The 19,405-nt window shown below is 43.9% G+C and overlaps 1 protein-coding gene across 1 annotated transcript in view; it reads right to left on the minus strand.

Annotated features, from left to right (window-relative positions):
* Positions 1-19,405, minus strand: part of ITPK1 (inositol-tetrakisphosphate 1-kinase) — a 128,965-nt gene that overhangs the window by 53,012 nt on the left and 56,548 nt on the right. The gene's annotated exons all lie outside the window — the stretch shown is intronic.

Below are 19,405 nucleotides of genomic sequence, written 5' to 3' on the forward strand. Positions count from 1 at the left end.
TCCCTTCAAGGACTGAAACTGCAGCTGGAAATTCTCCTCTACAAAGCGGCTTAGGGCACAATCCTAACCAAGCATGGAGGTAAGGGAACAAACATTCGTTTATCTTGAGGAGGTTTCCATGACTGCTACCTGACTGCAGGATGCAGCACATGCCCCACTGGCACAGCTATGTCACTGAGGGAAAGCAGCTTAGGGCCTTAATCATTCTACCACCAGCCATTTTTTTGCAGCTAGAATTTTGTATGTTTATAAAATGCCATTATCACTCACTCTTCCATTGTGTACCTATTGTGGTCCTCCCACTGACCTCCTTTACATTCTCAGTCATCCCTAAAAACAAATGAAGCACTCAACTGCAGTATGAACGTACAGTATTATTCTTAGTTCCCACAGCAGTTCTGCTAAGGATAAAGCAGAATTTTACAACAAATAGTTGGAGGAAAGTGGAGAATCTCATTTCTAAACCTGAGGAGGTTAATTTCTGACTTGCCCTACACTGTTTGGAACATCTGTCGTCAGTGCCCAAGTTCATGACCAGTCCGCGGGCTGAACACCTACTAAGGCAAAAGCAGCTGTGCATTCTGCATAAGACTTCACTCCAGCATCAGATTTATGGCACTCAACATATTTCTATAAATTGTCCAATCTCGGTTCTCTGCTGGTAATTTCAGAGTTTCCTGGCATTCCATGTTCTTTCTTCTGTACAAAATGTACAGCGACAGCCCACACTGATCCTGTCCAAAGTCTGTATATGGTATCCTTTAGGCAGCTGATGTATGACTATTCACTGGGGGTTACCGAGTCAGGAGAAAAAAAGGATTTCTGTTTGTTTCAGGTCTGAGAATGTAGCTTTATGAACACCCGCATTCAAGCTTTAAAAAACATTGCCTTGCGGGGCAACTTTTGAAATATTGCTTCTTCAATTCATCCTCATTCAGCAAATTGGCAGGAGGTTCATTTGCTTCTGCCATTTCCCCCACCCTGAACTGGAAAACAAAGAGAAGGAGATGGATGTGCAAGACTAAAATGTGCAAGACTGAGACTAAAGTTGTCTCAGTAGTCAGCCTACAGAGAAGGCAACTTGCACTTAGAACAGCCAGCAGATGTTTTTGGGCCTAATCTGATGACAAAGAGATTGCTGCTGGAAAAAAGGGAAAAATCATGTTCCACTGCATGTAAAGCATCACTGATTTAATTGGCAAGGAATTTTGGGGGAAGGATATTCAAAAGAGGGGCAGCTACTATTTTTAAAATATCGCTTGCATAACTGATGTTCTTAAGCCTTGACTCCCCACTGCAATACAAGTGGTTGGCTACGTAAGCACATCCTAATTTCATTGTAGTGGAAGTTCATATAGCCTGCTGTGGGCTGAAGGTGTCATAACAGAATCTTGACAGATCTCTTGACCAAGGTATGCAACTTGTCCCTCAAAACGGCCACAGTGCCAGAAGATTGGAGGATAGCAAATGTCACGCCTATTTTTAAAAAGGGAAAGAGGGGGGACCCGGGAAACTATAGGCCGGTCAGCCTAACATCCATACCGGGTAAGATGGTGGAATGCCTCATCAAAGATAGGATCTCAAAACACATAGACGAACAGGCCTTGCTGAGGGAGAGTCAGCATGGCTTCTGTAAGGGTAAGTCTTGCCTCACAAACCTTATAGAATTCTTTGAAAAGGTCAACAGGCATGTGGATGCGGGAGAACCCGTGGACATTATATATCTGGACTTTCAGAAGGCGTTTGACACGGTCCCTCACCAAAGGCTACTGAAAAAACTCCACAGTCAGGGAATTAGAGGACAGGTCCTCTCGTGGATTGAGAACTGGTTGGAGGCCAGGAAGCAGAGAGTGGGTGTCAATGGGCAATTTTCACAATGGAAAGAGGTGAAAAGCGGTGTGCCCCAAGGATCTGTCCTGGGACCGGTGCTTTTCAACCTCTTCATAAATGACCTGGAGACAGGGTTGAGCAGTGAAGTGGCTAAGTTTGCAGACGACACCAAACTTTTCCGAGTGGTAAAGACCAGAAGTGATTGTGAGGAGCTCCAGAAGGATCTCTCCAGACTGGCAGAATGGGCAGCAAAATGGCAGATGCGCTTCAATGTCAGTAAGTGTAAAGTCATGCACATTGGGGCAAAAAATCAAAACTTTAGATATAGGCTGATGGGTTCTGAGCTGTCTGTGACAGATCAGGAGAGAGATCTTGGGGTGGTGGTGGACAGGTCGATGAAAGTGTCGACCCAATGTGCGGTGGCAGTGAAGAAGGCCAATTCTATGCTTGGGATCATTAGGAAGGGTATTGAGAACAAAATGGCTAGTATTATAATGCCGTTGTACAAATCGATGGTAAGGCCACACCTGGAGTATTGTGTCCAGTTCTGGTCGCCGCATCTCAAAAAAGACATAGTGGAAATGGAAAAGGTGCAAAAGAGAGCGACTAAGATGATTACGGGGCTGGGGCACCTTCCTTATGAGGAAAGGCTACGGCGTTTGGGCCTCTTCAGCCTAGAAAAGAGACGCCTGAGGGGGGACATGATTGAGACATACAAAATTATGCAGGGGATGGACAGAGTGGATAGGGAGATGCTCTTTACACTCTCACATAATACCAGAACCAGGGGACATCCACTAAAATTGAGTGTTGGGCGGGTTAGGACAGACAAAAGAAAATATTTCTTTACTCAGCGCGTGGTCGGTCTGTGGAACTCCTTGCCACAGGATGTGGTGCTGGCGTCTAGCCTAGATGCCTTTAAAAGGGGATTGGACGAGTTTCTGGAGGAAAAATCCATTATGGGGTACAAGCCATGATGTGTATGCGCAACCTCCTGATTTTAGGAATGGGTTAAGTCAGAATGCCAGATGTAGGGGAGGGCACCAGGATGAGGTCTCTTGTTATCTGGTGTGCTCCCTGGGGCATTTGGTGGGCCGCTGTGAGATACAGGAAGCTGGACTAGATGGGCCTATGGCCTGATCCAGTGGGGCTGTTCTTATGTTCTTATGTAATCTTATACCATCTCAGTTCCTTTCACTGGAAGATGCCTGGGGTTTCACATGCAGCAAAGCGTATGTGCTTTGATGACAGCACGACAGGCACAGGTTTAACATCTACTGAATTTTTACCTGACCCACAGCATTTAAAAGGCAGGCAACTGAAGCAACAGAGTAGTGTTTGTCATATTGCAGATTGGGACCCACTAGCTCAGTGTTTCTCAATGTTTGTTCTGAGGTGTACCACTTCACATGGTCCACCTATTCCAAATACCACCACAAATACCCGGCGATGACATCATTGCCAGTTACTTCTGGGTTGGGAGGCCAGATGTAATGCTTCAAACACTAGTAAGAAACTCAGAGTGGACGGGAGGGCATTGCTGAGCACAGAAAACCAGGCTTTGAAGCTCAACTCACTGAACTTTGAAGTTCAAACCACGGCTTGTTGTGTAGTGTCCCTGTCTCGATGCCAGGCAGCAAGGGTTCAGTCAGTACCACCAGATACCACTTCAAGTACCACTGGTGCTACCTGTACCACTGGCTGAGAAGCACTGCACTAGGTGGGTCGTGAGCCAATTTCAGGTGTGCCGTGTAGCACCTCGCTCAGCTGCCTTTGAAAATAAAGAGCTGAAAACATAGGATGCAGAGCTGCTGGGGAGGGTGGGCTCCCAGTGGGAGAGGGGCCTGGTTCTTTGCCCTAAATAGGTGGAAAGACTGAATGCTGGAAAGGGAGAGAGGGCTGTGCGATTGGAGAAGGATCCAAGCCTGTGTTCTGCTTTGACTTCCAAGCTGGAATGTTTTAATTCCGAGCTATGCAAAACAACAATATGAGCATGTGTAATGGAACCTTTGGCTGATTGTGGCTGAGATTTGACGCCTAAATTGACGTCACTTCCAGCCATGCCATCACTTCCTGGTTAATTACATCACCTCCAGTGGGTCCCGACAGATTATAATTCTAAGAAGTGGGTCCTGGTGCTAAAATGTTTGACAACCGCTGCACTAGAGAGAGATACGCAGTAAGTAAACCTATCCATGGCAAGCAAGCAAACTTATACGTAAAGTCATTTAATTAATGTTACTCTCATTCCTTCTGAACACGAAAGCTTCGCTCTCTCTCCCTCGACGCCAAAACTAGCTCAACTATTTAGCACTTCTTGCTGCTGAAAACAGAGCCAAAGGGCAGCGCGAGAGAACGGTGGCATATAAACCTCCCTTTGTGTCAGAAGAGCCAGCCTGATCTTGTTGCAAAGGGCAGACTCAGACCAAACCATTGCGGGCTATTAACCAAAGAGTGAAAAGTTCAACAAATGGGATTTCCGTTCCACCCCTTCCTCCCACCACCCTTACCCACTGCACGGTTAACTCATGCCGTTATCCATTCAAGTTCTGCTGAAGCAGCAAAGTGCTGATAAAGGAAATCCATTGCACTGTGAAAGTTTCCCAGTCTCCAATCCTCTCCCAACCACCCCTTTCAATGCCTAATCGAACAGACCTCTCCGCACTGAAGACAGCCAGGGAGAGAATATAACACCTATAGTGAATGAATGAGGTGAACTTCTAGTTCCTCATTCTTCACAGCAATGAAAAAACCCAAGATTTAAATTAAGCAGGCCACTACATTCATTTTGCCTATAAAAACTAATCTCCTTGTTGCTCTTTTTATTTAGTCCGCATTCAAAAATCACTGAGATATTCATACTATTAATATGGTATAAAACGCAAATGTGTCCATACAGACATTTTGGGCATATAAAGTACAGTAACCCTCTCCTTCTGCCCACAGAGGATCAAGTTGAGCAATACCCCAAAGTGTTGGAACCCATGACGCCCCGTGCGCTGCATTCACAGTGCACAGCACCCAGCAGTGACTGGTGGTATAATTGCCAGTCACTTCCATGTCTGGAGACATCATGCACCAATTTAAACAGTGGTAAGTAGGGAGGGCTTTTCCCAGCGCATGGTTTTTGCGCACTGGAGCTTTCCTTGCCACACTGAGCCTCCAACCACTGTTTCAAGTGGCATGGCCTTCCTGCCGGGGCCGCAGGCAGCCTACAACACCCTGGCAAGTGCCTCACGACGCCCCAGAGCGTTGCAACACAGTTTGGGAACTGCTGCCCTATAATATCACCTTTACGCAGATTTCTACACAGAAGAAGTAGTCATTCCTTCTTCAGTGGACAGAGGCAACCTGAGAACAGATGAAGTTGTCCAGTACTGAGCAAGGCTATTGACCCATAACCCATGATGGTCTCTATGGCTGACATCACTCCTCCAAGGCCTCAGAGCAGAGGTCTTTTCCAATCTTTACAATGGAGATCCTTAACTAGCAAGGACTTGGGAGTCTGTAAATACTGAGCTACTGCCCCTCCCTAGATTCAAACACACACTGAATGATGGAACATTTCAAACAACCTTCCCAAGCCTCAATCCACCGGAAACTGCAGGGGGTAATTACAAAGTACTGCCCTGAATCTATATGCTTAACTATAAAATGATTCTTCAGCACAGAACAATGCCCTGTGCCACACAAGGGATTATATCTTCCTGGTGGTTATTTGGAGATGTGCGGTGCAAAGAGAAATTAGCTGAAGCAAGACTGAAATTGGGCCTGCTGGGGCTGAAAGCAGTTTGATTGCTTTTTGTTATGAGTGTGAATGACAGAAATCCTATATAATAAGGCACACATGCACACAGCTAATTTACTCAGTCACCCACTTCTTGCAGCAATGGACTTGGACATTAAACAAAATAATTCATGTTGAGTTCTGAAGCAGTGCAGTGCAGCTGGGGAATGGGTATCATATGCAAATAATTCCTTAGAAAAGAGGTTGGAGGTTAGGACAAGGGATAAAAAACCCACATATTATTTAGCTTTCAAACTGAGCATTCTGCACTTAAAAATATTTCACTGCCATTGAACTCTGATAAGTTAAAGAGAGCACACTAGGTACAAAAAAAATTCAGAAAACATCACAAGTGTCCCAACAGCCTTCATGTGGTACTTGGCTTTTCCAAAAGCTATAGTAGCATTAAAATAATTTCGTATTGTAAAAATCCACCCCAAACTAACATAATATAAGAGCATTTAGGAACAAACCTCACAGAAAACTGTCTCAATTGGCTGGGTTGGCAGAAAAAACTCTGCACAGTATCTTCACTTCATACATGTTCACCAAAGGAAAAAGGAAGAAAGGAAGGGCTGTGGCTTATTGACAGCAGCTAATGGATCTGCCCTAAGTGTGGCAAAAAGGAGGGACCATGTGGTAGTTTGCATTTAACAAAACCCAGAGAGCCTGACCATGTACCTGAACTTCATTCTGCCCAGCACCATGGTTAGAGCATCTGATGTGGAACAGGAAGACCTAGACTGAGATTATAGTTGTTGTTGGCAACCTTCAGTCTCGAAAGAATATGGTATCGCGCTCTGAATGGTGGTTCTGGAACAGCGTCTAGTGTGGCTGAAAAGGCCGATTCGGGAGTGACAATCCCTTCCACAATGGGAGCAAGTGCAGTCTGTCCCTGGTCTGTCTCCCTGGCTATGGGCCTTCCTTCTTTGCCTCAGACTGTTGGCCAAGTGTCTCTTCAAACTGCAAAAGGCCATGCTGCACAGCCTGCCTCCAAGCGGGCCGCTCAGAGGCCAGGGTTTCCCACCTGTTGAGGTCCACTCCTAAGGCCTTCAGATCCCTCTTGCAGATGTCCTTGTATCGCAGCTGTGGTCTACCTGTAGGGCGCTTTCCTTGCACCAGTTCTCCATAGAGGAGATCCTTTGGGATCCGGCCATCATCCATTCTCACAACATGACCGAGCCAACACAGGCATCTCTGTTTCAGCAGTGCATACATGCTAGGGATTCCAGCTCGTTCCAGGACTGTGTTGTTTGGAACTTTGTCCTGCCAGGTGATGCCGAGGATGCATCGGAGGCAGCGCATGTGGAAAGCGATTATATGTCAAAAGTGATTATATGAGATTATAGTACAGCCATGAAATTCACTGGGTAACCTTAGGACAGTCACTGTATCTCAGCCTAACCCAGCAATTTTTAATCAGTGTGCCGAGAATGGTTCGCAGGTATGCTGTGGAAGTTTGGGAGAGGTTCATTTCTTAGAAGGGCCATTGGGGAATGTGAGACCCCTGCCAACAGTGTGGTGTACCTTGTCAAAAAACTGATGGTGTACCTTGTGAGTGTACCATGAAATGAAAATAGCTGAAAACTGCTGGTCTAACAGGGAAGCTGCTGGGGGAAGGGGAGGACTGCGTACATCACTCTGAGCTTCCTGAAGAAAGAGCCCGACAAAAATGTAGCAACAATGAAAACACAAACACAACAAGCAACTTATACTTACAGGCCCAGGAGATTCCACATCAAAAAAAATCAAGGTGGAACCCCTTCACAGCATTATGCATCTTTGGCTGCAATCCTAACCACACTATCCTGAGACTAAGCCCCATTGAACAAACTAGGACTTACTTCTGAGTAGACCCAGTTAGGATTAAGCCCTTTCCTCTTCCCCAGGCCCTTGCTCCATGAAAGCTGCTCACACCAACAGGAGACACTGGCTCAATGCAAATTTAAGGCCAACTCCATAAAGCTATTGAATCCTGTCTTCCTCTGTTGGCCATAACAATGGTTGAGCATTAACTATGACTTCCATCATTGCATATATAACACTAAGACTGTCATCCTAACATAGAGTTGAAGAAGGCCTGCAAATTTTGTTTTAAGCCCTTTCTGCCCAATGTTGCACATACGCAACAGGGCCCAAATGTGTACACTTGTAGGCTGGACAAAAATGGGTTAAGAAAGATCTGGTTAGCACTAACCAGATGCATACCAGTGTGATGCTCAACTATGGTTATGGCAAATTTTTAAAAAAGGAAAATACTGGGAGGAAGAGCATGGCTTAAAGCCACAGTTTGAAGAAAGCCATTAATGACTGCATCATGTCATCAACTCAGTGATCCTGAGTAAGGAGAGAAAACAAAGGAACGTACCTAATATATGTGGGACCTTGGTCTTCGCTGATTTGACTCAGCACTGATATAGAGGTCCACCTTTAAATGTCTTGTAACAAGGAAAAAGAATCCAAATCCAATTTCCTACCTTCATGCTGTTAAATAATTATAATTTCATTCCATTAGATTCCATTATTCAGCCCATCTAGTGGCTGAATGCAGTATAGCGTTTATTCCAATGCATTCTGGAGTGACAACGGAGGAGCACGAAACCTGGAAGTGAGTTTTTTAAGCGATTTTTCCATTGATTTGGTATCCACTGATTTTTTTTTAATCCACTGGGGGTTCCGGAACAGAACCCCAGTGGAAAATGTGGCAACGACATGTATGTAAGGCAGCAAGGAAATAAGAGGTTGAAAGGATCATGAAATCATTTTTCCCTTCCCAACTCTCTTCATTTTGGATCAATCTCATGGCGCACGCCTAGGCATGTCCCACTTCTAAAATTTACTTCCTACTTCTAAGTAAGTTAGACTGACTTCTAAGTCCCACGCAATTCAACAGAACCTTCTCCTGTATAAGTATACAAGATTGCAACCTCAGCCATGATTTGCGTAGAAGCCAGGAATCAAAGCATTTTTACAGATAATTTTGTATTTAATTCTTTGCAGCCCCTTACAACTAATCCAAAACCTATTCTACTAATTCCATGCGAACTGATAAAAAGATGAAGAAACCCAAAGAAAACCCCCCCCAAAAGCCAGCACAGTTAGTCAATCTACCTCCTCACTGAGAAGAAGTAGGTCTACAAACCATTCACAGCCATTAGAGAAGCTGATATTTAATTCATAACAATCCACATCTCATGTAATGAGTTGTGACTTGATCTTGGTTATCTACCTTGCCCTGTCCCAGAAATCTCAGAATGCCTGTGCTCTTTGTTCAGCTATCCTGGATCACTGAAGGCAGACAGAGGCAGTATTTGGATGTGGATTTTCTATGGGCATAACAGCAACTAAGTATGCCATTAAAGTTAAGCTACATTAAAGCCTCTATATTTCTGTGCTTGGCTCACAGTGAGACTTCTAACTGTATTGGTGAGGGTGAAACTAAATTGCAAGGACATTAATGCCGAAAAATAAAAAATTTTTAAAGTATAACCCTCACTTCTGATCCTCGCTTCTGCTAAATCTCACTTATTATAATGAATATTTTACTATTTAGGAATAAAATCACACATTGTCAGAATTTCTGTACATCCAACTGCATCCTTCCTTGGATCAACAATAGCTATCCATGCACTGGTTACATCTCTGTTGGTCTACCACAAAGTGCTTCATGTGAGCCTACCCTTGAAGGCCATTCAGAACTTCAGCTTGTACAGAATAGCTGCTGTACGACTGCTGACCAGCACCAGGTGTACAAAGCACATCACTGTGTTATTTCGTCTTCACTGGATGCCAGCACATTTCTGAGTGCAATTCAAGTAGCTGGTTTTAATCTTTATAAAGTTCAACAGTTTAGATCCAAGTACCTGAAGGACAATCTCCTCTCACATGAAACTGTGCATTGCATGAGATCTTCAGGAAGGGTGTGTGTACACCACTGACAGAAGTACATCTAGCAACAATATTGAAAGCCTAGACTTTGGAACCACCACCACCCCCGCATAGGAAGAAAGGTTAGCACCTTCCTTAGGTTTTCAGTTGGAGTTGAAAAACGTTTTCTATTTCAGTTGGTTTTTTTCTCTTAATTTCTTGGTTCTAAGTAGTGGTCCTCCCTTTTTCTCTATTCCTGATGTAGTTTTCTTCAACTGTATTTTTGTTCCATTTTATCATTGTTTTTAATTCTTTGTTAGTCACTGTAAGCACCCCTCTAATGGGGGGGGGGAGAAGATAAAAGACATTGCTGTTTTTTTTTTTAAATAAAATAGATCTTCTATACCTGCTGTCAGTTATCTGATGTCCTTTAGAAAATGTTCTATTTAATACCAGAACTACGTCAATTACATCTGTTAACTATAACCAAAACCAGCATTGCTTCATTCTGGAAAATAGATAGCAACTTCCACAATTTCTGAATGGTTAAAAAAATGGAATATTGCTTTAATAACTAAGCCAACATATTTCCTGATAAATTGTTATAGAAATCGAACAGATGAGTTTGTTGAAAAGTGGTTTCTTATAACTTTTGAAATGAAAACCTTCAATGTATTCAAATTGAACTATGTATAGGTATTATCACTCACATTTTGTTTATCATCTTTCTAGGCTACATATTTTTATTAAAAGCATAACACCTTAATGCAAACTTTGCAAGGAGAGGCTGTCTTTTAAAGTTCTTTAGTCACAGATTTTACATTTCTGTTCCTGCAAAGATGTTCCTGCAACGATTTCAAGGAGGCAAACATTACAGTCTTCGCAGCTACCCCAGAGGGTAGGGATAGACAGAGAGACCGGTCCAAGGTCACCCACTGATTTTCATGGAGAAGTGAAGAACCCAGAACTCAACACTGCATCCAATATAGCACAACATGGATGTCTCTCATACTAGGCATTCTACTGCAGGAACCCTCAACAGTACTGCTTCCTCGGCTGACAACTTGCCTGCCAACTGGAAAAAGTTTACTTGGGGATTAAAAGCATTAAAAGGGGGAACTTGTTTTGTGACAAAAGGCCATTCACTCTTTTCACTAATTGGCTACCTATATTTGCTGCTAGCCAAAGTTTGGGAACAAAAATATACTGCAACCTTTTGTGTCCCAATACAGCCAACAATCCTACACAGATTCCAATTTGGACTTTTTCCTTCTGACAAATATAAAGTCCTTTTCAACTAAACGTCAGAAGAGATGAAACCACTTCCACTTTAAATTCATTGCAGGATTCTAGAAAGCTGAGCTCGTTACCGAGAGCCCAAAGGAAGACTGTCGGGAGTAATGAGTACAGTACTTTTAATGAATGGAATACAAGATTGTTTTTGAAACTGTCGCCCTCGGACCCAAGTACAGGCCCGCAGGTCTCAGTACAAAACTGGTGACAAATCAATACTTGCTTAAAATTAGTAATGTAGGTTTGTCATAAAGCCAGGAAATGAATGAGCTGAACCAGAATGCTTTTCATATTCAGATCAGTCAACATCCAAAAAGCAGCCTAGCTAGCTTCGTTACCTCGTAGCAAGACTGTTACCAGCCCAGACTGAAATATGTACTGGATATCTTGCTAGCACTAAAAAAAAAAGGACCTAACATGGCATGAAGTCTTACATACTCTTCTCTTATTTAACTCAGGAGCATACTGTACAAAGTACACAACTATAGGGTAATTAAAGCAATTTGCCACGTCTTTTAATCCTGCAACATTTAAAATCCGACAGTACATTTTTGCTTTTTTTATTTTCTTATATGCCAAACACATATGGTTTTCCACCAACACAGCTGATAATTTATACAAGATCTGTTCTCCCATATCATTACAAGAACTCAAATGGGATTATGATGTAGAGCCCTCAAGCAGGAAATCTGTTTTGTTTTTTACCCTTATCTGGAAAGGACAGTAGACAAATGGGCAGGCCTGAAGTGTGAATACACAAAGAACTCATTTTCATCTATTTTACAGCTCTCATTTTGTGAGGCCAGAGCAGCAGCCACCAACAGAGCTGTGCTTTCACTACGGAACCCCAGATGGCCGATTCCCACACCACGGCGGGATGCTCTAGATCAGGGGTGCCCAAACCCCGGCCCTACAGCCACTTGCAGCCCTCAAGGCCTCTCAGTCTCCAATGAGCCTCTGGCCCTCCGGCGATTTGTTGGAGCCCACACTGGCCCAACGCAACTGCTCTCAGTGTGAGGGTGACTGTTTGACCCCTCACGTGAGCTGTGGGATGAGAGCTCCCTCCACTGCTTGTTGCTTCATGTCTGTGATGCAGTAGCGGCAGCAAAGGAAAGGCCAGCCTTGCTTTGTGCAAGGCCTTTTATAGGCCTTGAGCTATTGCAAGACCTTCATTCATACATTCATATAAGTTCATCTTTAATATATTTATGTAAACTTATGTAAATTTATTCAAATTTTAAATGTAAATTAATACTTTTTCCCCCCGGCCCCTGACACAGTGTCAGAGAGATGATGTGGCCCTCCTGCCAAAAACTCTGGACACCCCTGCTCTAGATCACTGCCAGGAACATGTGAATATGTGAAGTCAGTTGTGCATATTGCACAACCTTTATTGTTCCCTGCCAGCCAGTGAAGAAATGCTGGAAGAATTCACTCAGTTCCCCCAAACCGAAGCCACTGGGACATGGTACCCATTCTAGTTGGTCTCTGTGTCCACTAAACAATGTTTGAAGAGTACACACAATGGAAGGATGCAACCTCCTCATCCCTCTCCGATTCAACATAATGTTATCAGAACTCAGATGATTCCTGTTTATATATTACAAAATAGGCATGCACTTATCTAAGTTGATTTTGGGTGACTGGACTTATTCTGCTGGCAATAAACATATGTTGTAGATCCTTTTCATTCAAATTAGGTATTACCAATGCAGATACTCTTCTGTGCAAAGCAAGGTATGGGGATACCTATAAACATCAATACATCTATCTCTAGGCCAGCTGTAGAAAGCTAGTAATTGGGGGGGGGGTGATGTTGTCAGATGCAAGAACCCAGACTTCACAGTTCCAGCTATCAAATGCACCAGGGGTCAACTCCCAGAAGGGCCTAGAATACAGCAGCATAGACATAGGAAGCATTACACTCCAGTTCCTCTGTAATAGTTTTAGCTTTAGAAATAAACAAGCCTGATCAGCAATTAATATTACTGGAACATACTAAACAAAACTCACCAACCCAAAGCAGACTGCAGGCAAGTCCCATCTGCTTCCTCCACACTAGTGTCTCTCAACCAGTAGTACTTGTACACTGGTGGTACTTGACGTAGTGTCCAGTAGTACTTGCAGGACCCCCAGGCTCCCACCACATAGCAGCAAGACCAGCAATGCAATGCCACAAGCAGGAGGAGGAGGTTCAGTCTTCCCTGAACCTCTTACTAGTCATCATAGCCCAATCCGGCTCGCCCTCTCAGGTCATCAGAGAAGGCCTTTTTACAAGTGCCGCCGCCTAGGGAGGTACGTGGGGCGGCTGCAAGAAATAGGGCCTTCTCAGTAGTGGCACCAACGCTATGGAACTCCCTTCCCCTTGACTTAAGAATGGCTCCCTCTCTTGAGACCTTTCGGCAAGGCCTGAAGACCCTTCTGTTTAAACAGGCCTTCTGAGTTCTTGGCCTTTTAACATCTTTTTAACATCTTTTAATATTTTTTTACAGGCCTGATTCTTTTATGACTTGCTGCTGCTCTATGCTCTTTTTACCTATTTTTACTCTGACTGCTGTTTTTAGTATGTGTTAATATGTTTTTATTTGTTTTTAAATTGTTTTTAATATGTTGTAAGCCGCCTTGAGTCCCTCCGGGGAGAAAGGCGGGGTAGAAATAAAGTTATTATTATTATTATTATTATTATAGCCAGTTACTTCCAGTAGTACTTCCAATAGGAAGACCATATGGGGGACAAACACAGTGGGGGACAAATATTGAGATACACTGCTCCACATGCATTCTCTAACTTCCAGTTGGCAACTGCGGACCAAATGGTGCCACTCAGATGATAAATTTGGCCCTGAATATACCAGTTGTTGACCACTTTAGGTTCAACCAAGGGTGACCAAGAAATGGCTGCGCTGATACAATTTTCAATGGAGCAATGCTATACTTTGCTTTATATTGTTCCATTCAATACAGTCTCCCCTGCCTTTCTGCTCTGCTCTTTTACAATTCTGTTACATAAGAACATAAGAACAACCCCACTGGATCAGGCCATAGGCCCATCTAGTCCAGCTTCCTGTATCTCACAGCAGCCAAATGCCCCAAGGAGCACACCAGATAACAAGAGACCTGCATCCTAGTGCCGTCCCTTGCACCTGGCATTCTGACATAACCCATTTCTAAAATCAGGAGGTTGCGCATACACATCATGGCTTGTACCCCGTAAGGGATTTTTCCTCCAGAAACTTGTCCAATCCCCTTTTAAAGGCGTCCAGGCCAGACGCCATCACCACATCCTGTGGCAAAGAGTTCCACAGACCAACCACACGCTGAGTAAAGAAATATTTTCTTTTGTCTGTTCTAACTCTCCCAACAGTCCATTTTAGCGGATGTCCCCTGGTGTTATGTGAGAGCATAAAGAGCATCTCCCTATCCACTCTGTCCATCCCCTGCATAATTTTGTATGTCTCAAACATGCCCCCCCTCAGGTGTCTCTTTTCTAGGCTGAAGAGGCCCAAACGCCATAACCTTTCCTCATAAGGAAGGTGCCCTAGCCCCGAAATCATCTTAGTCACTCTCTAAGTGTGTGTGTTACAATCACAAAACACACACACACACACACACACACCTCCCCGCTGGTACAATATTCAGTTGTGCCAGATTTACAAAACTAAGGCTGCACTCCTATAAACATAAGTCCCATTCAACACAATGGATTTTAATTATGAGAGGACATGCACAGGATTGCACTGTAAGGGAAACATATAGGAAACCGAACAGGTCACGTTCCAGAAAGTGCTTTTTGCTGATGGTGCACATTATAAAATAATGAACAAGGAACAAAGTGCAATGCACAGGAGAAACACCCTCTGCAAACGCAATCAGTTTTATTTACAGCCCGATAAGATATTTTGGAGGTAATCAAGACACTTAACTAAGCACTTGTAAAGTACTTTATGCCTCAGCATATCTACATTTACATACATTGCAACAGAGTTAACTGAGAGGTTATTGGCCCAATGGTACACCCAACACATGGCCCCAATGCACAAATAGGCTACCTAAAGCTCAAGCCCACAATGGCCATGTTGGTCCTGCAAATCCACAAGCAGATGCAGCATTGCCTGATCTCACAAGCCTGATTAGGAGGAGAAAGGAGTCTCCCATTGACTCACATATTCCTTTCTTTTCTGAACCACCCCTCCCCAGGCTTGCACTCTCTTCCTTCTTGTATGTGTAAATTCCTCCCTTTCTGAGCTAATCACCATCAGCATTAGGACTTCACCAATGTTGTTGCCAATTATTAATGCAAAGCACAATTAGTTAAACAATGGCTTCAAATTTTGGTTAAGAAATAACCATGTCTGGTAGAACACAAGCATGTGCAACATCATGATTAGCTCCAAAAATGAAGCAGAGAACAGAAAATTAATGTATGAAAGGCAAAAGAAGCTGGGTATTTCTGACCTCCTAACTATGCTTTAGGCCAGGGGTGCCCAAACCCTGGCCCTGGGGCCACTTGCGGCCCCTGAGGCCTCTCAACGCCGCCCTCAGGGAGCCCCCAGTCTCCAATGAGCCTCTGGCCCTCTGGAGATTTGTTGGAGCCCACACTGGCCCGACGCAACCGCTCTCAGCGTGAGGGCAACTGTTTGACGTCTCACAAGAGCTGTGGATGAGGGTTCCCTCCACTGCTTGTTTCACATCTGTGATGTAGTAGCGGCAGCAAAGGAAAGGCCAGCCTTGCTTTGTGCAAGGCCTTTTATAGGCCTTGAGCTATTGCAAGACCTTCATTCATTCATATAAGTTCATCTTTAATATATTCATTTATGTAAACTTAAGTAAATTTATTCAAATTTTAAATGTAAATTAGTTTTTTTTTTCCCCTCCGCCCCTGACACAGTGTCAGAGAGATGTGGCCCTCCTGCCAAAAACTTTGGACACCCCTGCTTTAGGCCTTCAGACGGAGTTTTAGCTGCACCAAGCTACAACAGTTTTCTAAACCTTCAAAGTCAAGGAATTTAAGTCTTAGAAATTCAAGTATTCAGAGTAAAATACAGAACAGAGTAACAAATAAATTCTTACATGCCTAGACAAATCTGGTGGGTGCCAGAGCACTTCGAGGACATACATACATGGTCCTCACTTCCCTCCCTAGCTTTCACTGTCTTGCATGTGCCCTAAATTAAACTGTAACTTCTTCACAGCAGGAGACTCTTTTTTGTTTTGTTTGCTGGCATTACTCTTTAAGGTACTAAGTACATCAGTGCTCTGTGTAAAAAACAACAACATGGTCTGAACTAGCAGAGGTGTTTGTTCAACAGCACATTCATATGTCTTACCAAAAAAAAGATTTTTTAGATTCAGATTTCAAGCCCTTTAGATTCAACATCAAGCAAACACAGGGAAAAAAAACACTTCAGTAAGACAATCCCTGTAGGCAAACAATCATACTTTGTATGGCATTAGGAAGTTCATTTAATTCAAGGTTCACTGCAGATGTTCAACCCAACTCACATTTCCCCTCTTTTTACTGTGGCTATTGGGAGGACAATTGTGAAGTACTGAATACAATAACACCACACAATTCCTATTGCAATACATGGCACATCCTTTTAAAAGAAACAAAAGAGCACAGAGGCAACAGGTCAAAAGTAATCTTGACCAGATGAAGCGCATACACATTTAAGAGTTGCTCCATGTAAAACATCCAGGATATCCTATTCTCCATTCAGTTAGCTGTCTGATGTTCAGGCAATCGGGAGCTAACTTGCAGAGCAACTTCTGCTTCCCTGCAGCATAACACAAAATCTTCCCAAGTAAGCTGGAAAGGTCACAGAACTATGACAAATCCCAGGCAATCAACACAATATTCATCTCTTTTCCGTTGTGTTACAGTTCCATATAGTGATGGGGAAAAAAATCACTAACACAAGACCAATGAATGATCTTTTTAACCACAATTGGGGAATTTCATGGACACCTAGAAGGGAGGCAGCAGATTCTGGACAGAATTGGGGGTGGGGGGCTTGCAAAAGTTGATTTCTTACATCATACCAGATCATGTTAGGCCCTACCTAGAGGTCTCTTGGTTCTGGATTGTCTGATGACATCAGTGAATCAGGGTCCAAGATTAGAGCTGCTGTGGCATGCATGCATGGAGCAGACTAGACTTTCAGCACCAAATCTGCACAATAGGACAGGGCTTGATTTGCACTAGGTAGGGCAAGTTATAACACAGCGGGGAACTAGAGGGGTCCTGAGATGGAGCCAAATTTAAAATTTGCAGTACAGCAGCAAAACTGGCAATGTGTTCTGTATGCTTACAGCATTCTGCAGCAATCATATAGTGATCTATTACCACAAAGGGAACCAACAAGCACCAGAACACAAAGTCTGAAGGACATCTTTAGCTGGTTGCATCAGTTCAAGTTTATCTTGAGCACACCAGGCTCAGGCTGTGGTCCAGCTAGTTACAACTGGCCTACTATGAAGTTTAGCAACACAGCATATCAGCAGAGAAACAAAAGCAATGCAGATACAACAACCATCCATCGGTTTAGGGTTTTACTAGAACTGGAGGCAACTTGAATTTGCCAGAAATTATCTTGAAATTGCTGCCACACACAAACATGTTTCTGCTGATCACTGTTTGTGTGGGAGCTCCCAGCTCAAATGATACAAGTAGTTAGCCAACATGTTAAAACTGAGCAAAATATAGCAAGCCAGCAAGAGAAGTGCTTCCTTGAAGAAAAATGCCTGGACTGCTCTGAAAATATAAAGAAGAAACTTTAAATTAATTGCACACATGCACAGACCAATAATCTGGAAGAGAGTCTTTAATCACCATTTTCCTGTACCCACCATTCCAATACTGGAATGTTATATGGCCTGGGTAACAAACTTCTTAAAACTTATTTTCCAGAAACTAAACAGAGGTCCTCCGACTTTCATTCCTATGATGTTCTTTTGCTAATCTGGATATTCTCCAGTATTGTATTGTATTGGCAACCTTCAGTCTCGAAAGACTATGGTATCGCGCTCTGAAAGGTGGTTCTGGCACAGCGTCTAGTGTGGCTGAAAAGGCCTATTCGGGAGTGACAATCCCTTCCACACTGGGAGCAAGTGCAGTCTGTCCCTGGTCTGTCTCCCTGGCTATGGGCCTTCCTTCTTTGCCTCTTTGCCTCAGTCTGTTGGCCAAGTGTCTCTTCAAACTGGGAAAGGCCATGCTGCACAGCTGCCTCCAAGCGGGCCGCTCAGAGGCCAGGGTTTCCCACTTGTTGAGGTCCATCCCTAAGGCCTTCAGATCCCTCTTGCAGATGTCCTTGTATCGCAGCTGTGGTCTACCTGTAGGGCGCTTTCTCCAGTACTATCTCTCCAGTACTTATTCTCCAGTACTATTCTCCAGTACTATCCCAATTTCCCCCCTTTGCTAATATCTTTAAGAGAATGCCCCATCCCGTGAGCCATATGCAACAGCAAGATAAGTGTCCCTCTGTTGCAAGATGCCCAGCTACCGCGCATGGAGCGCACCACTACTGGACCAGCCCGAGCCACTGCTGCAATGTACTGGCAGGATCAAAAAGCTCTCTGCCATGGACTGTGTCAGCTTCAGGAAGTTGGTGATAGGGGCCTTTTATAGCAAGGAAGGGAAGGGTAGGGGGTGTTTTGGGGAAATTGGGGGAGGGCAGGGGCAGATCTTGGTAGCAGCAATTGGCACCAGGATCTTATCCTCAAAACTCTGCCTTGGTATACCTCCCTGACTCTCTCTTTGGACAAAGTGGCTTGTGTAGGTCCAAGGAGACCCATGGGTGATTGGGCAGCCTATCAGGAATAATATTTTTACTTCCCTTCTGCTGGCTGTATGATTGCCACCCTCCCCCCCGAAAACAGCAAGTAGCATATGCCTTTTTGGCATGGCTTCATGTTATAGCGTGATGGGGGTAGGAATGGTCTGAAAGTCTGACTGAGGCAGAGAGGAATCCATGTTCACCCAGATTCACATTATAATATGAAGTACTAGAGACTAACCTCTGTAGCACTCTTCAGTCACAAGCAAACTAGATACATTATTAGACCAAAATACAGATTAAATGGGAAGTGTAGACACCAGAACATAGTACTAGATAACTTTCTGGCAGGGAATTTGGGGGCAGTGTTTGAGAGAGGTAGCGAAACCAACCCTGGGGGGTTATCTTCACTGCTGCCCTTTTTAGGGTCTTAGTGACAGTGAATGTTTTGGCAGCTAGAAGTCACCATCCACCCCCAAACGATTCCTCATATTTACAAGCCAGGAATACAAACACTTCAACAAGGAAAATCACTCAACAAAAATTGCACATACTGTGACTTTTAGCTCCTACACAAAAATATAAGGCTCACTTCATGAGGGCCAAAATAGATGCAATGAGGGTGAGCCATGTTTCTGTGTATTTGTTTCTGATATGGAAGCCAGGCTTGAGGGGGGGGGGGAGCAGATGTCATGACAAAGGAGAGTGAAGTAAAGGCAGTGAAGTAAAGCAGAGGAGGGGGATTGGCCATCCTCGACTTTTGCTATGAAAATAACACCCATCCCCTGACGTGTGTGCATGATCAGATCAGACAAGTGAGCGGCAACAATAAAAATGTGGCTGCTCTCAATCT

The sequence above is a fragment of the Tiliqua scincoides genome, chromosome 1, assembly GCF_035046505.1.
Source record: "Tiliqua scincoides isolate rTilSci1 chromosome 1, rTilSci1.hap2, whole genome shotgun sequence".
Lineage (NCBI taxonomy): Eukaryota > Metazoa > Chordata > Lepidosauria > Squamata > Scincidae > Tiliqua > Tiliqua scincoides.